This window comes from Gallus gallus, chromosome 2 (assembly GCF_016699485.2).
Source record: "Gallus gallus isolate bGalGal1 chromosome 2, bGalGal1.mat.broiler.GRCg7b, whole genome shotgun sequence".
In the NCBI taxonomy this organism is placed as follows: domain Eukaryota; kingdom Metazoa; phylum Chordata; class Aves; order Galliformes; family Phasianidae; genus Gallus; species Gallus gallus.
The window spans coordinates 99,991,416-100,015,709 of NC_052533.1; the positions used below are offsets into that span (position 1 = coordinate 99,991,416).

General features: G+C 35.7%; 1 long non-coding RNA gene across 1 annotated transcript; it reads left to right on the forward strand.

Moving 5' to 3' along the window:
* The first annotated feature begins 19,134 nt into the window (after window positions 1-19,134).
* LOC112531836 lies at window positions 19,135-23,189 on the forward strand. Its single transcript, XR_003073875.2, has 3 exons — window positions 19,135-19,255; window positions 20,364-20,504; window positions 22,207-23,189. It is a non-coding gene; the product is annotated as an uncharacterized LOC112531836 (long non-coding RNA).
* Window positions 23,190-24,294: the final 1,105 nt, after the last annotated feature.

The window sequence follows — 24,294 nt, forward strand, 5'->3', positions numbered from 1 at the left end:
ATTTGTAGAGGTGTCCTCTCCCTTACATTCTTTCCTTTGCAAGACTTTAATGCAGTTGCCCTTAACTCAGGAAATGAGAAAAATAAGGTGAATACCTTCAACATGGTGCAATGCTGGAAAGCAGAGATGATTTATGATTGTGTATACTTCTAACACAGGTGATATGTTGGGTTTTGTGTTGTGAACAGCACACCCATGAAATGACCTATAAGAATTATTTTCTTTTCTAAGGAATTTACACTGAAGGAGGAGGGAGGATAAAACTGATAAGTTATGAGCACAGTATCTGTAGTTGTATGTTGCTTTTAAAGTAAAGCCTTCTATTTTTTTTTCCCTGGAAACCACAATAGATATAAAGAGCACAATAACTGTATTTGATAGAGAAATTCCTGAGCAGCAAAACACTGTTTTTCAGCATAGCCACCACCACCAGTACCTATGTATTTTCACCAGTGATAAACAAGAGCCTGAATGTCACACTCATAAAAACTGCATCAGCAGAACTCACCCTTTGTTACCACGGCAGAAACACACCACGCACCACCTCACTGTGCTCACATCCACTGTTTGGTCTCCACAAATGTTCAGCAAGCATCGGTGAATATCAATAGGTACCATTTTTTTCAGCATGGAAGAATTCAATGACATGTCTTTACTTCATATATACTTCCATGTCAGATGCCATTTTGTCAGACTGTCCCTCTGCTGCACAGCAGCAAAATGTAATGGAATATTGGTGGGAGGGTTCAACCCCAACTGCTATACCACCAACATCTGCCTTTGATGTTGTGAGACAACATAATGAAATGGGAGGTATTACTTTTGGACTAGCCATTGTATACACAGTTCGGGAGTAACTTTACAGTCATACTTCAAGCAAACAGATTATTCCAGTACTTGAGAATTGTTTAATCTGCTTTAAATGCCTAAGAGAGCTATTTGTTGAGGTGATGGAGGATGAAAAGTACTTTTGTATGGTAGCTAGAGAAAATCACATTACATCTATTATGTAAACACTATGAAATCAAATTAGAGGAAAGATATTGGGAGGGGGAATATTAAGAATTTCCTTTTTTTAGAAAACAGGTAAAATTCTTCTTCAAGGATCTTCCACTCTCTGATTAGTCTAATTATGCAATAATTACTCTTTGCCTCATTTCTAAATCACAGCAATGATGATAACTGTCAGACTACAGAATAGGGTACTAAGCATTCCATAGAAAGGCCTTTCTAAAACTTTTCTATGAGCTCAGAGTGGGAATGTATTTTTCGGTGTAGTGTTTTTCTTGAAAATTAATATGCTTCAGCTTTGCATTCAGAGGTTTCTGTTGCTTCAATATAAAAAATCCTCACTGATGAATAAAACCTCTCTATAATCAGTTTCTAGTAATCCCTTGTTAGGTGGTGTTATACCAACATTGGACCCAACTGACTACTCAGCCTCATAGTTAACACCAACATGCAAAGAACCATGTATAAAGCCTTCATGTTAGGCGAAATTTTTGTAAATGCATCAGATGGCTGGTGATTTCACAAGTAGGAAATCACATTCCTGAGTTTCACAGTTGGCTGAGGTGGTTGGGCTGGTTCAGCTTGGAGAAGGCTCTGAGTCAAGGTGCTCCCCTTACATGATGTCTCTCTACAAGTAAAAACTACAGTCCAGCAAACTCAGTGTCTGCTTGCTAATGCAAGACAGAGTGGAACTTCCTTCTTCTACTGCACCTAATTATTTGGCAAATACCCTTGTACTAATTTGCAGAGAGGAAGATGTGTTATGCCTGAGATATGCTTATTTGTACAATTGCTTCCACGAACATATGTCTAAAATATTTATACTTGCTTATACTAACAACAGAAAGTCAAATCCTCCCTTAGGAAAGCTCTGAGGTCTGGGAGTCAGTGTGAACAAGTATGAGGCACTTTCTCTGTGTTCAGTCCAGTGTCATGGACCCCATGTTTTGTACAACTGCTTTCTAATCTCCTGGTTGGAGTTGTACAGTCATATACATGTGCATATAGGTAGTGGCTGGATATTCCTTAAGGTTAAACAAAAATAACTGTACAAAATAAACAAGAGAAATGCTCTTGTGACAAAATAATGTTATAGAAAAATCCCATCTACTGGTCCTCAGGGACTGAAATATAAGGCTTATCTAAAATATTAAGGGAATAATAATTCCTTTTTTTCTTTTTTCTCTCTTCTAATTACTAAGATGTTTCTACAACTTCTATCTACAAAGCATTGATTCACAGCACTATTGACTAGTAAAGTAGTCTTTTGCATCACAGCGACCATTCTGTAGGCATAGGGGATTAATAACTTTTTGGTGAGTAATAAATCACTTTCAGATGGGAACGTGTGTATTCGTAACAGCTTACATTCTAATTAGAGAGTCATTTAGATTCATTGACTGCATACAATTGTGATTTTCTCTTACCTAATTTCTCAGACCTATGCTTTGGATTCTACCTTAAAATGCACCTCCTACATTAAACATAATTATAAATCCCACTGTTGACGTATTTTCCATGGAATTTACAAGGTATCTCAGGGGAATTCTACAAATCCTGTAAGTAAAAAATACCACAATGCAATAGTTAGCCATTTTCAATGGTATCCAGTATTTCCCTCTGAGATGTAATGTCTCAGAGGACCTGAGTCCAGCAGAGACTCTGATTAGCCCTAAATACTTTATAAATCTGCTTCCATGAGTTGTGTGTCACTCTTTCCCCAGAGACATTTGAGGTTGTTCTTTTCTTAGCATAGTGGCTTCACTCAAATACCTTTCCATTTGGTTTATCAGGAGGTCCTGGGAGAGTTTTCTGACTCTTTTCTAGCCTGTTCAGCCAGTGGACATTAGCGGGTTGGATTATTGCCACTGGTGTGCTAACTTGCAGAAAAGTTTAGGTTAACACTTATCTTTGGCTGTGATACTATTCTTTTTTATTGTAATCACTTAATCTAACCTTCTGCTATTTCTCTCAAATTTCAGACTAATGATATAATCTGCTATTGTGCATTTATTGCCTAGGCACAAGCAGGATCTATGACAGATACTGTTCCAGAAAACTTCTTAGCAATACTTAATTCTTGTTAGAAAGAGTAAACACACTCGGAGACTTATGAGTCACTTATGAGAAGATACATAGTTTTGAAAGCACTTGAAAGAACTGGAAATCACTGAGGTAATAGAGATAAAAAAAATATATCTCCAGTTTTTGGTATCATCCAAACATCATAGCTACATTATAACTACGTTATATGTCACAAACTGATGGATACAGAATAAGCAAAAAACTCCAGTAACAGCAAGAAGGGAGTACAGAGCTGAGGATGTTAACTCATCATTCAGTGCTGTTTAATGACTCATATTCCACCCCATGATACTTAATCACAATGAAATGCCATGAAGATGCACTGAAAAAAGTGGGATGATAGCTGACTTCCAGTGAATTTTCAGGTGGTTTTACTGGAAGCCAATCATAAATACTGCATAAAAATGTAAAAAATAATCACAATCTAAGTTTTTCTAGAGATGATTATTGAAGTTATACAAAAAAAAAATTAAGCATGCTTTCAGATTTCCAAGTTTCAGTCTCTTGCAAAGTACTATTGCACATCTTACAAACTCCTTGAGTGTCAAGTACAACCTCATGTTTCTGCATTCCTTTTCAAAATGTCACTGTGTTGATCATCAGCATGGAGGTCTACAGTGCAGAAAAGAATGAAGAGAAGTTTTGTGACTGCTTAATTTTGTCATGATTATCAATCAATATGCAGTCAAAATTATTCACATAAGGCAGAAGCCTATCAGTTAGCACTGATATGCAATTCCCTTAATGAGGCATAAAGAGAGCAAAGTAGAAAATCACAAAGAGATAGGGACAGCACGGCAGAGAACACTTTTTCCATTCCTTGAAGGAAAGAAAAAGGAAATTCTGGTAACAATGGATTTCTCCACATACAAGGCAACATGTTCTTATGCTATTATGGATTCAAAGAAGTTTGTGGATTTTTCATCACTTGCATGATGACTACAATAAATGATCATGGAACTGGCCTGGAAATTTGACATATTTCACTTTAGAAGCAATTGCCAATGTATCATAACCAAAAATGGCAATACTGCTGACAGCAAGCGTATCAATAGTGCTTTTTGGAGGAGTGGAGAAGAAGAGGGAATGTTCTTTCTACTTTCTTGAGAAATGAACATTAAATAAAGGTGTTGGGGGAAACAATGTGTTATGTAAGCTGTATTAATATTTCATTAGTACTTCTATACTTCAAAGGGTGTTTATCTTGTTGGCTGTCACTGAACTTCCAAGAATCTCTTTTTCATATATTTAGTGTTTCAAGTGGATGGCTAATTTGGCAAATAACAAGATATGCATTAAGCCAAAATCCTCACAGGTGCATTGGCATTAAATAAAATACCTGGGAGTTAACATAGGTGGCAGACAATAAGCTGGAAACTCATAGTAAAGAATCAAGATAGAAGTCTTACAGTTTAACATTATGCTTGTCCCCACATGTAAGCAATGTCACTGCAGTTATTAGAAAAGCTTTCAGTGACTACAGCAGCATGTGTTTGCAAAAATAGGACCTTAATTTCTTTCCAGAGTTTCAGGAAGGTAAGGAAAACAATTGTATCTACAGAAAATTTGAAAGGGAGGTATGTTATCAGATAAAATCTGAAACCAAATCCAAATAGTTGCTGGATAATTTTTTTCTTAATTGGTGGAGTTGTTCAGTGTTGGAAAGCATCATTTTTTCTTATAAAACGTTAATTCTATTTATTACTTTGAAATATAAAGCAAGTTAAATGAATAAATATACAGAACTTTAAACTTTAAATTATTTACTATGAGAAGTCCTTAGGAGGTACTGGAGCAGTTGCTGTTTGAAGGTTCAGTTCTCTAAGATAATAAGAGCTTCTGGCGATTTGGTAGATATTGGGAGGAAAATAAAACTGGCAACAAGCTTGAAGATTTTTTTCTGTCTTCAGGCTGCTAGAAATGTGGCACATTTATTTACAAAGTAGGGAGGGAAAGGGAGACAGTTTAAAAGAAAAAAAAAGTAGATAAACTAATGCTCCATTTTCAGCATCTCTCAGCTTGAAATACAGTGAAGTACATAATGTCCCTGTAGCTACAGCAGGCTTCCTCATAAATACTGGTGACATGCTGAATCTTTTAAGAAAAGGAATGGAAGTCATTAGACTTCTCATTAATGGCATTGCTCTTGGATAAGAGACCTAATGACTGCTGAAGCTTGAAAAGACACCCTGGCAACTGCTGATCTTCTGAAGGTTTCTTCCTCCCCTGCTATTTCTGTTGGACCTTTCTTTATAAACAGAGAGGAACTTGAAGTGTAAGATGTGGACCAGTGACATGAAAGATGCAGGACCTAAGCTGGAGCTTCTTGCTGAGAGTTTCCAGATCTCATTCAGTAACATGAAGGTTTTTTCTTAATTATGTGTGCAGCCCTATAGATACTACAAAGTATGGGAACCAGAGTGCTTTAAAAATTGTTTCTACAGTCTTTGATTTAAGTCAGTTTTTCTGATGTCTGTGACAGATGGTGAAAACTGAGATAACACCACAACTGTGTAAGGCAGAAGTAAATGTAAATTTAAAATGACTTAAAGTGCTTGCAAAGATTAATTACAGTAGAGGGATATGCATGCCATAGCTGGCACAGTCTCTCTATATCATACGTAAGTATATTTGATTATATAAGTTCAAAAATAGCTTTTATGCAGTGACTAAGATGCCTTTTTATTTTTGATATGCTTTAACTTTCATAAATTCCTTTGATGTAAACTGAACTCTACTTTCTGTGCATCAGTTGTATGACTTATTTGGATATTTTGTTGTAAAATGCAAGAAGGAGAATATTCTGCTCCAGCTGTACTTTAACAAGCTGGATCATTCTTTATCTGGTTGCTTACAAATAGCATCCATGCCACAGCAGGATGAAGAGTTAGTACATTTTAGCAAGAAACAGGGACACCGATTTCCCACTTTCTGCATCAAAAAAGCATGTAGGTTGCCTAGGAGAAGACTGCAGGTACAAAATATTTTATGGTAATGAAGGTTATGAATTTGCAATAAATCAGATGTTCTAGGATTACTATTTAGTCATGCTCTCCTTTCTAAATGTAATGCAACTTATTCATTAGAAAGGAGGCAGTGACAGATACATAGAATAGGTCCTGTGAAAGCAAAAGAAAGATCACTGCTTACCAGTTAACATCTTTCTATTTGAAAGGAAAACATCTATTTTGAAGATACTAGGTATGGAAACACAAATAACAGTCTGAAGCGGTAGAAGGGCACAGAATCTTTGGGAATAGTCAGGATGTCAACTTTGAAAAGCAACTGCCTTGCTCTTAGTTTCTGTGTTTTCTCTTGTTCCTGCATGGTCAGCTTTCAGGTACCCTTACCTCTAAAAAATGGCCCAAAGGGTGGCATTATCTAAATTAAAAAGAAATAATCTTGTAGAGGTTTACATGATCCAATGCTTCTGCTTGGCCAGAGCTCCTTTGCATTGTCAGTAGTGTTAGCCACTATTATCTGGAGAGTGGTATCTGACATTTCTGGGCTTGGGATGGGGAAAAGGGGGAAATAACTTTATTTACCCCATCAGTTATCAGTCTAGAGCATGGGAGGGCTGGGAGATAATCTCCAGGATCTGTCCTAGTGGTACATTTTTTGAAATGTGCAAATATCTGCTGTTGTCCCAGATTTTACTCACTCGGAGACCATTCTTATTGTCGGGATTTCGAAGAACATAATGTCAGTGTTCTTACAGAGGAAAGTTGAGTAAGCTGTACATTTTTTTCTTCTACCATAATTGCTAAAATGAAAGTCAGTTATATTTTTGGAGCAGGTTGAGGAAAAAATGTAATAGAATGATAGAGGTCATAGTGTAGCAAGACAGCTTTCTATTTAGTTTTCAGTATAGTACCTGAATGTGAATTTTCTACACTTTTTCCTATACATATTATAATTCACAAGTTATTTTGCTTCCTAAGAGATAACAATTTGTTTATCAGTTGATGCATCAGGAATTAGCATAATCTTTTTTTATCCATTTAGAGGGTTACTGCTTATTTTTTTATGAACACATTATTAAAATTGCTAAAAAAAAATACTGCATTAAACTGATCTACCATTTCATGCAAAATAACATATATTTTACAGCTAATTGGTTTTATTTAAGTTTAAGGGTTCACATTCTCTTGCATATAGTGATGTGCACTTTTTTCTTCCCTCTTCTTTCTTTGCTTGCTAATCTAATACAGAAAGAATCAAATTTTTCTTCAATCTGCAGGATGAAGATTAAAGACCCTTAGCCTGCATATTTAGGCATGCAGTCATTTTAGTGCAAATACAGGTGCCAAACAAGGATGCAGAAAGCATATTAACTATAATATGCTCTATCTTGCTATTAAAACAGCTATCTTGTTGGCTCAGGGAACAGGGCTCTATTTAGCATTCCTCTACCACACTGTACAGCATACATCCTAAGCATGTTTTATTATAAGCACAAACAAATTAACTCCTACCAGAAACACAGCAGAATTGATTCTGAAAGTCACCTACAGAGATAATCTAGTCAAATACCTCTGGTCAAAGCAGAATCATCGAAAGCAGGTTGCCCTGGACCATGCCCATTTGAATTTTGACTGTCTCCAGAGTCAGAGACTCTGAAGCCTCTCTGGGCAGCGTCTTCTGCTGTTCAACCACACTTACAGTTAAAAAGCGTTTTGTTCTTATGCTTCAACAGAACTTCCTATATTTGTTTGCACCTATTACCTCTTGTTCTAACAATGGACATCAGTGAAAAGAATCTGTCCATCTTCTTTACTCCCCATTAGGTATTTACAAAAACTGATAGGATTTCCCTGTATCTTCTCTTCCCCAGGCTGAACAGTTCCAGCTCCCTCAGCCTTCCCTTATTGGAAAGATATTCCAAGAACTTTATTATCTTTGAGGTCCTTTGCTGATTTTACTTCAACATGTCTATTTCTTTCTTCTGCTGGGCAACTCAGAACTAAACCAAATGTGACTCTATCATGTGCATCATACAGATAACTTCCTAGATTTTGCATTCCCTTAAATCAATCAGACAAGCTTCCTCCTTGTCCATGAAGGCACACTTTTCTGGTGAGAAAGGAGCTCGTTCTTTCCATGTAGGACCTTGTATTGATATTGTTGTCCTGGACTCTAAATCAGAATGCAATAGCTATCTGAAGGAAAATGTTGCTTTTGATAGCAGCTACAAAAACAGCAGGTCTTCTGGTCTGGAAAGCTGGGAGATGTAATAATGGAAGACTGGTCTAAAAAACAATGGGAGCAAACTTGGAACACTGCCCTGAATCATTGCTCATCAGTAGTCAAACTGATAAGGAAAATAGTTAAATAGAAAGGAAGGGAGTAGGGGGAGGGGAGACTAGACAGAACAGATAATTTTGATATCTCAGAATCATTTTACTGAACAGCAATGATGGAAGTGAGTCATTTGCTCACTATGACTCAAAGACGTTTCATATAAAATCAAGGTCTGTAATCTCTCTGCCTAGTGTAAATTATATTTGAATAGCAATAGGAAGACAAATGCTATTTATAAAGATGAGTGAAATCAGTTAGTATGCTGATTGAATAGTAAAAAAAAAAAAAAAATCTAAGTTGGAGATAAATCTCTGCAAATTTTCACAGCTTAGAAGAAATGCGTTTCAGCTTAATGCCAAGGAATGCCATGTACAGTATGAGAAATATATACTATAGGTCTGTTTACCTATAGCTTTGTTCCTGGGTTCTAGCCTGTTAGTAAATTGGAAAAGTAGTTTTTACTCATTTTCAATAGAGTTAGAGAACTCAGCTAAACTCCTTGCATGTGGATGATACCATTGATTCAAATTTCAAGAATTTTCACAAAGACAGAAAAATCATACAACGGAATTGTCTTTCCTCAGTTAGATGAAAAAACTATTGCACAGATGCAAAGTTACTGCTCTGCTGGTGGTAATGTGGGCATTACTCAGGATATTTCTAGGAGCACAATTAAATTCTTGCAAATTCTTGCACTTTGATTTTGACATTTAGACCTTTTCAGTGTAAGATTACAGGAACTGTGCCTGGCTGCAGTGTCTCATTTACTTATTACTGTCACTGCAGATATCTTGGTTTTTGCTTTGTTTATTTGTTGTTTATATATTAATTTCCTCCTCCCTCTCCAGTATAAGAAGCTAAGAAAAACAGACATTTCATTACAAGCTGAAGGAACTCAGTGAGAAGGGGGGACTATCGATCTGACTCCTCGGCTGTGTTTTCAGTATAGTCCTTTCTTCCCAGATATTTCAGGTTTTCCCCCATAAATCCCACTTTTTTGCCCATTTCACCAAATTCTTTAGGAGAATAAACATTTCTCCAATTCCTTGCTTTGTATTCTGCCTTTCCTCACTTTCCTTCACAAAAATCTTCTTTGTCAGAAAACAGGAACCCATTAATAGGAGCCAAAATTTGGCAACCTGACCCCAATATCTGCTCACTTAATTGAATGGGAGGAAAACATTCAGGCAGAAAATATGGTGGAATTTTCTTTCCTTTTCTTCATCCCACACTAGTTTATCACATATCATATAATTTTGCCCAAATCACCTTTTATATAGAGGCTAATAAACAGCACCACCCACGTTCATCAATCTGAAATATGGCCTAGAGTAGGTGAATTGACATTAATCCTCAAATAAAATATATTAAATTTGTAAGTTGACAATTTTATGCTAGTTGATCAAATATCAAAATATATTCTTGTATTTGTACATAGAAGGTGATGAAAAAATGCAAATGAAATCATCCTCTGCTCATCACTTCTTCCTTCCCTCTTTGGAATAAAAGCCCTACAGTCCACAGAGATGATTTTGCCTCTCAGTGTTAATATTTAAGGATCAGAGTGAAAAAGTAACCGTGTAACTTCTACTAAATACTGCTTTTCTCATGTGATATCTTCAGGAAGTTTTCTTGTCCTAAATTTCTTGTGACTAATCATAGTAAGGGCAAATGAAACATTTTTTTTCGTCTGCTATACTTTATTACAGAGTTAAAGGGACTGTACATGGTTCAGTGTGTAAGTGTAATTAGCAGCCTCAATAAGCATATAACTATTATTCTGGGGCCAAAACTTTTCCACTGTATCAGTCGTTGCTTTCAGAAAAAAGAAGAAAAAAGAAAAAAAAAAAGAGGTGTGAGAGTTTTCAAAGTTTGTCACAACCTTAATTTTTTTCTCTGAACTTGTAGTTCATCAGTATTCTGAACTTCTTTTTGTACCTATTTTTCACTGCAGTTTTATCTTGGATGTATGTCTTAACTGAACTGTCCACAGCAAAAAGTTTCCCCCTCTACTCTTGGAAAAAGCTGGAAGAGAAAAATAAAGCTGACTGGAAAAAATGATATGTTATTGTCTGGATGTATTTAAGAAGCTGTGTGACAGAATTGCAGTAAAATAAAAAAATTGTCCCCTGCTGTGGCCTGTCCTATTTCTAGTCATTATTCTTTGATGCCTTCGGCACCAATAATCACTGCTTGCTCTCTCTAAGAATGGTCATATTTGAAAGAGTCCAGGTGAGGATATCTTAACAGTGCACTGGCACATGTCTTACTGCTGTGTTTCCTGGCAGAAGTGAGTGTAGTGGCACATCCTAATGGTGTTTTGGTTGTCATTGTAATGATGTTTTTTGTCCATGATGACTCATCAGAAACAGATCGAAAGAGGGAAAGGGAGAACTTTTTCCAGAACTGTTACATTCTGCAGTGCTACCGCAACAGACAAAGGCTTTTGTTCCTAAGGACTTGGCTGGTAACAAAAGCTTTTGTTACTCTCTGAGAGTTTAAAGGTAAAATTAATTCTAACAATTTCCTATCTCTCATTAGCACAATAAAGAGTTGTTTGTACACATAATTGGTCTTGCTGTTATTGTCGATAAATATAAAAAAGCCAATTTTTCTCAGCATGTATCTCCAGACACAACACACGAAGAAACTGATACCCTTATTAGTGTTGCACTAAGCACCCCTAAAGGACACAGTGAGCAAAGAGGCAAGCTGGACTTATTTTGAAAAAATTGTCCTTAAATGGAACAAATAGTAAATTCATAATAAAGTTCCCAGATCCCTAGAAAGCTGGCAGACTAACTTTTCTTTACATACAAAAGGTGATACTCCTTGAATTGGCAAGGTTTAGATTTTTGATTATGACCAGATATGGAATTTTGTGTTGGGGTAGCCACAAACAGCTTGGCACCAGAACAACTTCTGTTTATCTTAAAAAAAAAAAAAAAAAAAAAGAGTGAAAGCTAATTCATTTTTAAGGGTAATTTATTTAGGACTTCATTAAAAATTGACTGGCTTTAAGACTACAAATCATGATCCAGCTTAAAATGGGCATAGTTACTTTTGCAGGTTAACTTAATACAGTTTTCACATTCAAGTAGATGGAAGACTCTCCCCTGGATTGGTTGTGAACTAATGCTCTCTAGCAGACTGATTATTTTATATTCTAATCCTGTATCTTTCCTTTGCCTAACTACCGTCAGAATAATTGGGTATCCATGCCCTCCCTGTTATCCTGTATTTATCCCTATCTTGTGCCTCACCAGAACTATTAGTCTCATTAAAATTTCATGCAGAGAGAGAGACAGACCAGTACTCTTCAGCCTAAAAGTCAGAGTGCTCACCTTGGGATGTTGCGTCAGCCACCACTATTCATGTCTTTTTTGTGTTGAACAGATCCAGCAGAAATTACTGAGAAAAGTCTGGGCTGCCTCCTCCTACAACCCAATGGTACTCTACAGCGGTAGAGTAACATAACTACTGAGGTGTTCTGAAAGAGTCTGCCTTTCTGTGTTCATTCTTATAGTTAAACCCAACAGGAAATGTTTTGCTGGTAGCCGAAGAGAGCGATTTTGAAAAATTCTCTAATCCCTGAGGATTCTGGGAAGATGTCTGCTCCAAGGAGACAAGGAATTGGGTTTAAAAATAAAATGTCCACGGTAATCTCTAGAACTAAAGCTGAAAGCTATACAAATGCAACAAATAATTATTACCCAAGCAAACCTGTGCTTTTCAATAAAAGCTAGCATTGGGTTGTTGTTGTTTTTTTTTTTTTTTCCACTAGCAAAGAGTAAATTCAGAAATACATGGACTTCTAAAATATGTAAATAAAACTGGAAGAGTATTTGAAATAGTTAACAAGTTTTTATATCTGAAAACAAGAATTTTTTTTGACATTTTTAATGGAATTTTTCCTCTTCACATGTTGAAAAGGATTTTTCTTTTGAGATAAGTAACTAAAAAAGTGATAGTTAAAAGAAAGTGTAAGTAACTATCATACATTCAAATACTTTTCTTCAAACAAACTCTCAACTTCAACTTGACCTGAATTATTATTTCTTCTTTGTGTGGTTGTCATTTTCCCTGAAACCCCTTTTTCTTCTCCTCTACAGTGACCTCGCTCACAATTCAACAGCATGTAAAAGGTCTCTTGGCAATCAAGAAGACTGCTTTAGTATGAATATAGAATGAATAAATGAGATTAATATCTCCGTGAACATTTTCAAAGTTCAGTCAATTGGGAGTTCATTGCATGGGGGGAATGAATGATTTGGAGGACGTGGGACCATAGCAGAAAAATATCTTTTTCTATCTTTTAACTCCTCAACACAGAAGCACTACTTTCAAGGAAGAAATTTCATGCAAAAGTTTACATAGTACTTCTTAAAATAACTCCCCCCTTCTTAAACCCCCTTTTTCCTTCTCCTTTTTCTTTCCCCTTCCTTATCCCCTTCCCCTTTCCTCATCTTACAGTGAGGTTCTGGGCCACATAAAGCCCTGAAGGGAAAATAAGGAAGGTGTTGGCTCCTTAGGGTGTCCTCATCCTGTCGCTGGAGTACACTGATGAGTTCTGAAAACATTATTCTAGTTGAGTGCTCCAGCACTAATTTAAAATTATGTTATATTGAACTTGAAATACACTTTCAGTTCTTCCATCCTCTTCCCACCCCCTCCTTGGCTTCAGCATTTTACTACTTGGAAGAACTCACAGACACTCCTGTTCCTTTCCATAGGTTGGGCTGTACCTGAGCCCTAGAAAGTCTCAAAGTCTTTAAAATCTTACAAAATATTCTGGATTAAATTAATTTCTGGATTATTAAATAAATAATGCTGGATTGTGTAACATTACCTTCCAAACCATTTTCTTCATTGTTTCAGTAAATAAAGCTTTTCAAAGGTGAACCTTAATTTAAAAATCAGGAAAATAGTAATGGGTAGTAACGCATTGCATGCTTAATTTTTATTTGATGAATGTACAGTGACTGATTATGCTTATTTAGATGTAGCATATTTCAAAAATAATGTTTTCATATATCTTGATTTTATGCATTTGAGTAATATGTTAAAATTCTTATATATATTAACAGTACATATACTTTTGTACATACTGATAGTCATAATCTCTACTGAAGTGGATTAAATTTCTGCCCTAAGCATATTACTATTTATACAGCCAAAAAGTTAAAATACAGTGAACAAATAACTAATGTGAGCTGCCCAATAAGTTTGATAGATAAGTAATGCAAAGAACAACCTGAAGTCAGTCTTTTTGATTAAAGAACAAAACTCTGTCACAAAGTACGAGTAATTTATCGTAGAGTGATGCATATATTAAGAATGACAGGAAATAACAAATGATTGCCAAGAGAATACAATAAACAGAATGCAGCTTAAGTACATTGATTCTTTTCTCATCACTGGTGGTATTTTGTTGGGAAGAAAAATGACTGTGATTTTTGGATGTGTGTATCATCAGCTGAGTTACTGAAGTGTTGACATGAGTATCTACCATATCTTTAGGTTTAACCTAGCTAATAAGAATAATACTAACAGAGAAAGAACCCTCAGCTATAGTTAGTAGACAAAATAAGTATCAGCGGTTTCTGTCCAGCTTAAGTTACTTGAACTACAGACTGACTGACCTGCATTCTCTGTCAGTGGCTAGATTAAGGGCAGTTTACGTCTGTCTATGTTATATATGTTATGACTACATAGCAAAACCAGGGAGGATTATTTAGGAGATAAATCTTGCAATAATTATCAAAAGAGCTAAAAATTAGGTGGTCTTTCTTTCACATGTATTCCAGAAAGACGGAATATCAGATTTTAAAATATTTATTATCTGTCCACAAGAACTACTTTCAAGGCATGATTATTGTAAAAACAAGCTGGATAGAACTGAATCTAGAACATAGAAAAGGTATGCCTCATGGAGTAATATGGTAAGATCACTCTTTTCACTAGTTGATCCCTATGAACCTTATCCTAGTAGACCTCAAAGCATGTTCAGAACTACCAATGTAAAAATAGGCAAAGTAAAGAAGATTAAATACATTTACCTACATACACACATAGAAAGCTTAGATGTTTTTTTAGTAGAAAATCTAGTAATTTCTAGATTAAGCATCTAAACTTCAGTCCTGCCAAAAAAAGATTAACTAGAATGAATAATGGTGTCAAATATCTGTCATCATCTAGACGATAAGAAAAGCTGAGTAGCAGCAAACTGGATATGTATTAGCAAGTCAAATCAAAGAAATCTGATTTCCTTCCACAAAAAAAAAAAAAAAAAAAAAAAAAAAAAGCTGTGGTTTTGTGGTTTGTTTGTCTGTTTGTTTCTTTGTTTTTGTATTTCAGCTAAGGTAAGGCTCTTAACAAAGTCTTCTGTGATATTCTCATATGGAAGGCAATGAGGAAATAATTGGATAACAGTATCTGAAGAAGTAGATACTACATGAAAGAGGTAAAAGTAGTGAGGTTCACAAAAGCAGATGTGAAACAACCAGGTGGGTGGCTGCTCTAGGAAAAGACTCTGGAAATTACTGCAGATTGCAGGATGAGGGAATCTAAAAATGCCATGTGGTTGCACAGAAGATCATCATATTAGAATACATTGTCAACTGAATCATCATTAGTAATATTTCTCATTAGTGAGACTTCACACCATTTGGTGTTTCAAGAGGAGCTTCAGGAAGATGTATACTTTTGACTAAGAAAGGCAGCGATCATTTGTACAGGGTAATGAGAAAAGATCTTTTACAAAACAGCAACTGTTAAGCAAAAGGAAGAAAAAATTTAGAAGGATGTAACAAGAAACTTCAAATCTGAAAAGGCTGTAGCAAAGAATAGCATGTATGTCGAAATCCAAACATGTTCAAAATGGATAAAGACAATATGAAATAGGTATAAAGGTCTGTATTAACTGTGAGGAAAAATTTTCACTTATTAAATGATACAGTGAAAGAGGCTGTCCAGCAAGCCTGCAGGGTCCCCATCACAAAAGGTTTGTGAGAACAGGTAATGAGGGAATCAGGGATAGAGGATGAACTAGATTGCCTCTTGAATGCCCTTCCCAATCCTTTCATTTCATTTATGTTTTATGAACCTTTGAGGATCTTTTGTTTTGTATTTTCAAAGCAAGAAGCACATTCATCACGTAAGTTAGCATCTCAAGTTTATGGTTCTATTTTTGAAAGCAGAGTGTTAGATCAGGTTCTGACAGTGTCTCATTTCTTTCGTATAAAGTTTATGATTATTTGACATCATAGCATTCATTGTAATCAAAGTAACTGTAGAAGGCAAAGACACTGCGGTGTTGAGGATGGCACCTTCAACAACGAGTGAGATTTCAGAATTGTCTTCTGACTTTTAAGTTTCATTTGAAATCTATGAACAGTATAATCTTCCCTGCAGCTGGTCTGGATTTACGAATTCAATAATGTTTGAACATTTTATTGTTAAATTATTAATAAAAAATGCTTGTCTTCCACAAACTGTTCTAGGTATCTATATCCATTTTTTAAATTAAAACTGTGGTAGACGTACCAGATCTTGGTTCTCTGCTTTTTGCAAAAGCAGTTCTGCAACAGAAGGAAAATGGTAAAAGTGTTTGATTTTCAGCTATGCTCAGTGTTAATAGAGACAAAGGGGCAAGTAAAGATAACTGGATCAAAACTTTTTGTTAAACAATAACTAGACATTCCTTACCAGATGATGCAAGACTGAAGAGATTTGATACCAACAGCTATTTGTTCATATCTTCTTGTACTCTAAATTAATACCTTTTTCTTTTAGTTGTTTTGCTGTTCCACTTACTTTTTTTTTTTGATTTATGCAACTTTCTGATTTTTATGTAACTTACACTTAACATACAAAAGCAAGAAAAAGTTTTCAGGCTCTAAACAAGAAATTCATAACTCAATGTTCTTAAGGTGTAACATTCAGTTATAACTTTCTCATAAAATGAAATAGAAGCTAAATGGTAATTACTTGACTTTATCTTATTAAAATAAGGTTGTGCACTGTATTACAGATGGCGATAAATGCCCTCTTTTTATTGTTCAGTATTTATGTATCATCAGAGACAATATCCTACAGATTGCAATCAGGATTTCAGATTATTTCTTTGCCTACCTGTCAGAAAATAAAAGGGGAAAAAAAGGGGCAGGAAGGTGAGAAAAAAACTGTTGTATCTTAGAGGTAGTCAGAAAAATATCTAAGCTGGCAATTTAAAATTATAGAATTTTGCTTTTCCGACATTGCATAAACTGTTCTTGCTATACAAAAGCAAATTTCAGATGCTCTCGTACAATGACAGCTAATTACCACTCTTGGATCTAAGGGCCAAGCTGATGGCCAAAGATTCGGAGAGTACCTGAATTAGCGGCTACCAGTGCTGTCTGACTCATAGGAAATACGTAGAGGAAAATAAATACATACTCTGAGTATTTTGACAGGCAGGTGCTTCTTCTACAATCCTCTCTGTGCTCCCTGTATTTTCTTCAGCCACTTTGATTGCCACTTGGCTCTCTTTCTTCAAAATCCCTGGCTAATCTCTTCTATATAGGTTCTTTTGCCACCCTTATCACTGTAGCATACAAGTGGCTGCCAGAAGCGCATTAATGAATGCATTAAGATGTTACATGTGCCTCATGTTCTCGTTCATCCACCTTCCAGAAGAAAAAAGAACCTGTGTGGAAACAGAGCATTATAGAAGGTGATTCCCTCCCTGCCTTTACATCACAGTATTCTAAAATGTTTGAGAAATCCAAGAAAACCAAGAGCAAAAACTTTTTGTGAGATACCAGGTGAAAGGAAGAAACCGTCAAAATTACTGATGAATTGTTGCAGCTGCTTAAGGACGGATGACATCTGTCCAGCCTGGAAGTAGTGAGGATGTGTACAATTAAGGATGAAACATTGCCCACTGGAATTAAACAGAATGTCTTTCCAGACAAGGATGAGTGGAGTCTCTCTTTCCGAATTTCTGCGAAATGAAGTCAGTCCTTTAGCATAACTATGCTAACCACAACAGCTGACATGAGTTATTTGCCCTGTGATCCAGCAGAAGCCTAGAACAGGCTGTGTGATGGCCAAATACAGGCATTGAAAAGTGAAAACACAAGCTCCTGAATATGAACTTTAAATTTTAGATTTTTTGCTTCAAGGTAATTTTTTTAAAGCCACCCATATACACTGTGGTCATTTATATCACTGTGTTGCATTTTTTTTATAATTCCAGTGGTAAGAAAAATATTTCTTAGAAGCAAGAAAAGGTCACAGAATCATTGAATGTGAGAAATTCATGCTATTACAATATCATCTGCTATTCCATGAAAACATTACACGCAGTTATGTGTGATCATTGTCCTGTTCCTTCAGCTGGGACAGAGTTGATTTTCTTCATAGTGTGTAGTATGATGCCATGTTTTGGCTTAAATAGAAAAATGGTGTTGATAACATAGTGACATTTTAGTTGTTGCTGAGCTGTGCTGTACAATCAAGGATGTTTCAGCTTCTCAGACAGCCCTGTCAGTATTCCTACTCCAGCCATGATGTAAATTCTGCTCTCTTCAATCTGATGCAGGCAGCTTCGTTATCAATGGAATAAAAGAATTTTCACTAGATGAGAGGCCAAGGAAAACCATGTGTGACTACAGAGAAGGATAGATTAACCTACAGGGCTGAGAATCTATCAACCACTGCATCTAAGGACAGACAATCCAGCAGACTTATAGCAGTCTCAGGGCTGACATAGTAGCTAATTTATGCAGAGATACCACAGTGGTAACTAGATGACAACCTGCTACCTGAAATAAAAATCAATAAAAATAGTTACCTTTGTTATCTCTGGGATTAGCACCTGTTATAATTAAGTTTATAGTCTAACACCTTAGCAGTTACTGAAATTACTTTCATTATATTTATTTCTGTCATCCATGGTGAGTCAAACTTATACTTTAGGTAGGACAACTTTCTCTTATAGCTTTGAGGAATATAATTTCAAACTTCTTTTTGATGCAGAGAAATTGACCCTATGGAGTACAACACCAAAATGTTCTTTTTAATGTCTATCTCATCTTGCTACAAGGAGGAACTGCCATTTGTATGATCATTCATAGCTGATAAAACTAAACTATCTCATAGTCACAAATCTATATTTATTTATTTATTTGTAATAGGCTATGATGCTTCGGAAGTACAGATAAAGTTTCAACAGTATTTGATGGCATTAACAAACTTCTGAGGAGAGTAATTGCACAATCTCCTTTCTCCCTGCATCATTGCCTCCAAGTAAATGGGGAAGAGCCAACTCAACTACAATTCCTTTTGGGACCTGTTTTACTCATGAGGCCTTCCAGAGGAAACCAGAGTGAAAAATGGTTATGAGTTATTAACGTACTGCAAGTGATTTTCAATTACTTTTATATTCATCTTAAGGATTACTGTTAATGACTAGAAGGAGGGAACAGCAAAGTGTAACACTGGCTGAGTGGCAACAAAAAGCTATTGTCTCTAGAATAAATTTCACTTAATATGAAGTGTTTCTCTACCTTTTAATAGCTTACACAAATATATGTAGTCTTTAACAGAAGAGCCTCTTGAGATACAGAAGCCAACACAGAGTTGACTTTATCCTTGTCTACAAGAATTGAATAAAGCTGCCACATTTAATTCATACTTCCTAACAAAGGTGTTTCAACAACACTTGACAAGCATTAAACTTCTATCTTTTTTTCAGTATCTCAGGTTTATATGATCAACTGTGTTGAAGATCCCAGTTTCTTATAACAAAATTTAACACAGCCTGATGAAAACTGAGTATTATAACAAGGATTTGGGTCATGCAAACAGAGAGGTAAGATAAGTCACAGGATTAAGTTCTCCAAAAGATAAAGCACCTTATTTTACTGTCTATGACTAAGGGTAACAACAGAAAAGAAAAAAAAAAAGAAAGGAAAAAAAAAAGAAAGAAAGAAAGAAAAAAAAAAAAAAGGAGGATTAAAGACACATGGAGATATAATTAAGTTGCTACTCAAAACCCGACTGCAACAACAAGGTTACTCTGGAGAATTCCTAACAGAATCACAGAATCATAGCAGTTGGAAGGGATTTCTGGATATCACCTATTTTAACTCCTCTAGGTTTCCTACAGTAGATTGTGCAGGAAAGCAACCAGGCAGATCTTGACTATCTCCAGAGAAGCAGACTGCACAACCTCTCTGAGCAGCCTGTTCCAGTGCTCTGTCACCCTCATAGTAAAGATTTTTTCTCTCATGTTCATATGGAATTTTGCATTCCATTTTGTGCCCATTTCCCCTTCTTCTGTCACTGGACACCACTGAGAAGAGCCTGGCCCATCCATTTGACATTTGCCTTTTAGATATTTATTTATAAACAGTGATAAAATCTCACCTCAGTCTTCCAGGCTGAACAGTCCCAGGTCTCTCAGTCTTTCCTCATGAGGGAGGTGCTCCAGGCCCCAAACATCTCTGTGGCCTTCCAAGGGACTCTCTTCAGTAGTCCCCCAGCAAGGTAGTAAGTACAACCTCACTAGGATAGAAAGTATGCAGAAACAAAACTAAGAAGTGAAGTATGGGTGAAAAGATAATGATAATGCTTGGCAAATCTGGGTAAATTTTAATTGTCCATAAAATAATATTTCATCATGTCCAGACATAAGGCATTTGTAATATCTTTTTCTAAAATTATTGTTGTTGAAAACACTTAAAATAAACATCAATCTAAGCGAAGGCACCTTTATGCCTGGCAAGATACAGACTGCTATTTTGTACATTTGTTTAGCTGTTATGTCATATTGCATTAATTCTTGATCTTTGCCAAAATCTAATATCATTAGATATTTTCTAATTTTTCGTGTGTGCATTAGTGTCACTGTGACAATCAAACTTTGGGGATTTCCCAAATATTGCAATTTTCTATACTGGAGTTCTCCGTTCTTTCAGTGCAGATTTGCATCATAAAATTGGAAGACTGCATTAAGCCTTTTTTTAAGGATGAAGTTGTTAATGGTATTGGGCACAACCATTCTGCTGTGGTCACTCAGGGAGAACTGAAAACAGAATACATCAGAACGGACATCATAGGTATTTGTACTCTTACATGTGGGATTTCTAGGAAGCTTTTTGTTTAAAATAGCAGTTATATTTCTGAATTTCCCCGAGGTAGTCATCATACTTACATAGTGCTTTTTTGCACTTACAGGACATGAATACTGTTCTACAGTTCAGCCTAACTAGATAAAAAATTCAATATGCAACAACATTGGCTTAGGAATAGTATTGTTTTATAGAAAGCTAAAAGAATCAAACTATTTTCTTACACATATTTTTAAAAGATAAAATTTCCCTGACATATTAATATTTTAGGATAGCTCATTTTCACTTTCTCTTTTCGCTATCTTAATTAGAATGACTCAGAATGAAATCTGCTGAAGTAAACTAATTAAGGTTGTTAACACCTATGCTTCCATATGTCAAAATGAAGGTCTTCTTGTCCTTGTCTTTGCTAGCAAGCTCATTCTTTAATATAGTTTGGAACTTTTAGTGTTTTTCTTACTTTTTTTTATTTCTTCAAAGCTTTTTAGATGCTATTGGCAATTATCCTCATATATTCAGCAAACTATAAATTTATTTTTATCATTTATTGTTTCAACTAGAATTCCTTTTTTTCTTTTTTTCTTTTTTTTTCCTGGATGTTGTTAATCAGCATGTCAATATTTTAGATGGGCTAAGACTACTACTTCTCTTCTGGATTCCCTCATCACTGTGCTTAGTGAGGTTACTGGCTTTCTGTCATGTGTCGGCCTGTGTCCATGACAAGGGGGTGAAGTGACCCACAGATATACACCCTGGGAAGGGGAACTGGGGAAAGAAATAGTACAATATAGTACAATATGATTGGAATTGAAGGTAAGAAATAAAATTAAATGAGAGAGTTTCCAAAACTGAAGTCCTTACTCCAATGCTGTAGGTAAACAGGCCAGTGAGCCTGTTTCTTCTTTGAATGTCTCGTGACTCTCGATCAGTTTTATCTTTCCTTCCAAACAGAAAGTGGAATTGGAAAAATAAAGTCTTCTGGGAGTTGTAGTTCATTCTTCTCTCCTGAGACCAGGAGACTGGAAATATCGATGTTCCACTGAACTGCACCATTAACTCTTTAACTCCCAGTGCACTGCATCATGTTATGATGTGGAGTACCAATGACAAACCATAAAACCATGACATTTTCAGTGATAAAAGAGACTTGATCAATCAGATTTTTATTTCAAATTTACCAGCCTATATCTTCCTCTTGCATTCTCCTAAAAATGCTACCAAAACCTACCCTCACTGAAACAAACCAAGTGAGCATAAGCTTTATCTGGGTTAAATAAAAGAAGGACATTTAAAATACTCTGGTAACTTTGTTTGTTGGGTCAAATTTAAAACACATTTCATAATGGTGATTTTAACCTAGCATGTTCCACTGACTAGGGTTTCACCATCTATTACATAGCATCCTCATACAAGAATAGTTTAAGTAGAAAAAGATAGTACCTTGAAAGTTCTCATTTTTAAGTCTTTAACTTCTCTGTTCATGCTTTTAGATCAGCTTCCTGTTGGTGATGAGCTTACTTTATTTCTGCTTCCCTTCCTTTTCTTGTTGCTTCCTGAACTCTACTCATTTCAGTCTCCCTGTCCTTTGCTAAACATACTCTTATTTCTACCTGTTGAAACAGCATGAAATGTGGATAGTTCTCTCCTAAATTCACTTCTGATAAACTCATATTTGTACCTTTCCTTACAGTGACTGGGATTCCTTTGACTGAATACGGAAGAATACACAAACCTTCCATTCTATCATTTTCTTTGAACTGCCTTGCATATATTGCTCATCTAATGGACATTTTCAAGAAAGTCTGTTGTTTGCTTTTTTTCCAGGGTTTTCAGCTTCCACTAATGTAGGTTTCTGCTCTGAAAATCCTGTTCTAATAAAGTGCATAGGAAGATGCATCCTATTATCTATACAGAAAAGTTAGTCACCAGCTGCCCTAAACTAGGGGAACTCCATGATTGATGATTTTGGTGGTTAATGGGTTACAACATACTTTGCATGGCTTCCAGCTTACAGGAGTTTTCCAGAATTACCACCCAGCCAGAGCTTTCCCACATGGGCATCAAACAGGCTAATTTTTTTGTGAAACATTTTGCTTGAGTTACAATGAGCAAACAGGAGTCTGCATGAAAATTAATGGAAGCAATAGAGCTTCAAGTGGCAGTATTTGTGTGTTTGCCCTAGCTTTCCAGCTTTTATTTTTGTTTAGAAAATACGCACTATGAGTCACTGGGAATGTTAATAATTACAGGATTTACCCTACAGGGAAGATGCTCTTGTTTTTTTATGATGCTATGACTTGGACTATACAGAGAGGACATTTTTACTGTATTCCATGTACTGGCCATAGTATCATATATTTAGCATGCCTCATTGTTTTTAATTTTTATATTTTACCAATAATTTAAATACTGAAAGCATTCTTTTTTTTTAATCAGCTGATAAAACAAAGTACAGTGAATTTTCAGTATTCTGTTCTACCCTTCCTACAATACACCCATCAAGATAAACACGTTTACAGGTTTTGATTTTTTGTAATTGCTATTTTTCCCCTTGTTTTCCCTTTTAATACATCACTTTCCTTTGAAAGCGCATGTAACTCAAGGGTATTCTGTTCTCATGTACTGGTTCTAATATTCATTTCCCAAATAAATACAACATGACTTTACTCTGCACAGAGAGAGTCTCCATTAATTTGCTTAGTCATTCACAGCACCTAATGTTAAAACTCAACAATACCATACATAAGAAGAAAGAATGATTTGGCTTGTAAATGACAAGTATTACCAGGAACAGGGACAAGGAATAGATCAGTACAGAGACTAAGGAACGACCATCTCAAAGCTATTTTACAGGTGAACTGTAATTATTTTACTGACCCTAACATTTATCAGAAGTGTCTCAGATAATATGAAGAAAACTGAAGATAAATTTATGTTGTGCTGGAATGTGTAAGGAATGCACATTGGTAGGAATATCTTTCATCTCTAACAAAGGACAAAATAGTACTCTGCTTTCTGTAGACATTTTGCTTCAGAAAATTAAATAATATCTTTAATTTCACTCTTGAGCAAAAGCTCATATAATAGCTAATTTTCCAATTAGAAAAGTGTTCATATCAGAAAAGAAAGAGTAGCCCCTGAAACTGTGGTTGCTATTCACAGAGTTCAGAAGACACAGTCTTAGATAACAGCCATAGCAATTTGGATGAGGCACTTGAGTGGAATTTAAGTCAGCTGCATGGTTTAATATTTAAGTAATACCTGACAGTATCAGAATACAAAAGAGAATATAATAGCCTACTGCCTCTACTCATGTAATCTGAATGAATTTATAATGATCTCTAATTGGGCATACAAAACCAAGGTTATTGTCAAGTAGCAATAAGGGAACGCGTGTATCCACTGATGTTACGTAGTTTTGTTCCCCACAAAAGAAATCCCAAATTCAATTTTAGAGTTCAGATTTCGTATATGAAAACCAGTGAGATATCTTGGGAGAAATCCTAGGAGCTTATGAAAGGTCATGAAATTTAGTCTAATTCCTAGCCCTACGTATTAGAGATCCACACCATATTCAGATTTATTATCCATAAAATTGACTATAGCAAGGAAGACTTCACTGAGTTTAAAGGACTGTTACCAGCAGGATTCTCTGTGATACCCAGATGATCCCATTCATCACTACAGTTAACCTCCCCATTTGTCTGGTAATGCTGATTTAAGTCAGCTGCATTTAAGCCATTTTAAGAAACAAACTGGGCAGCATACTTTCCACAGA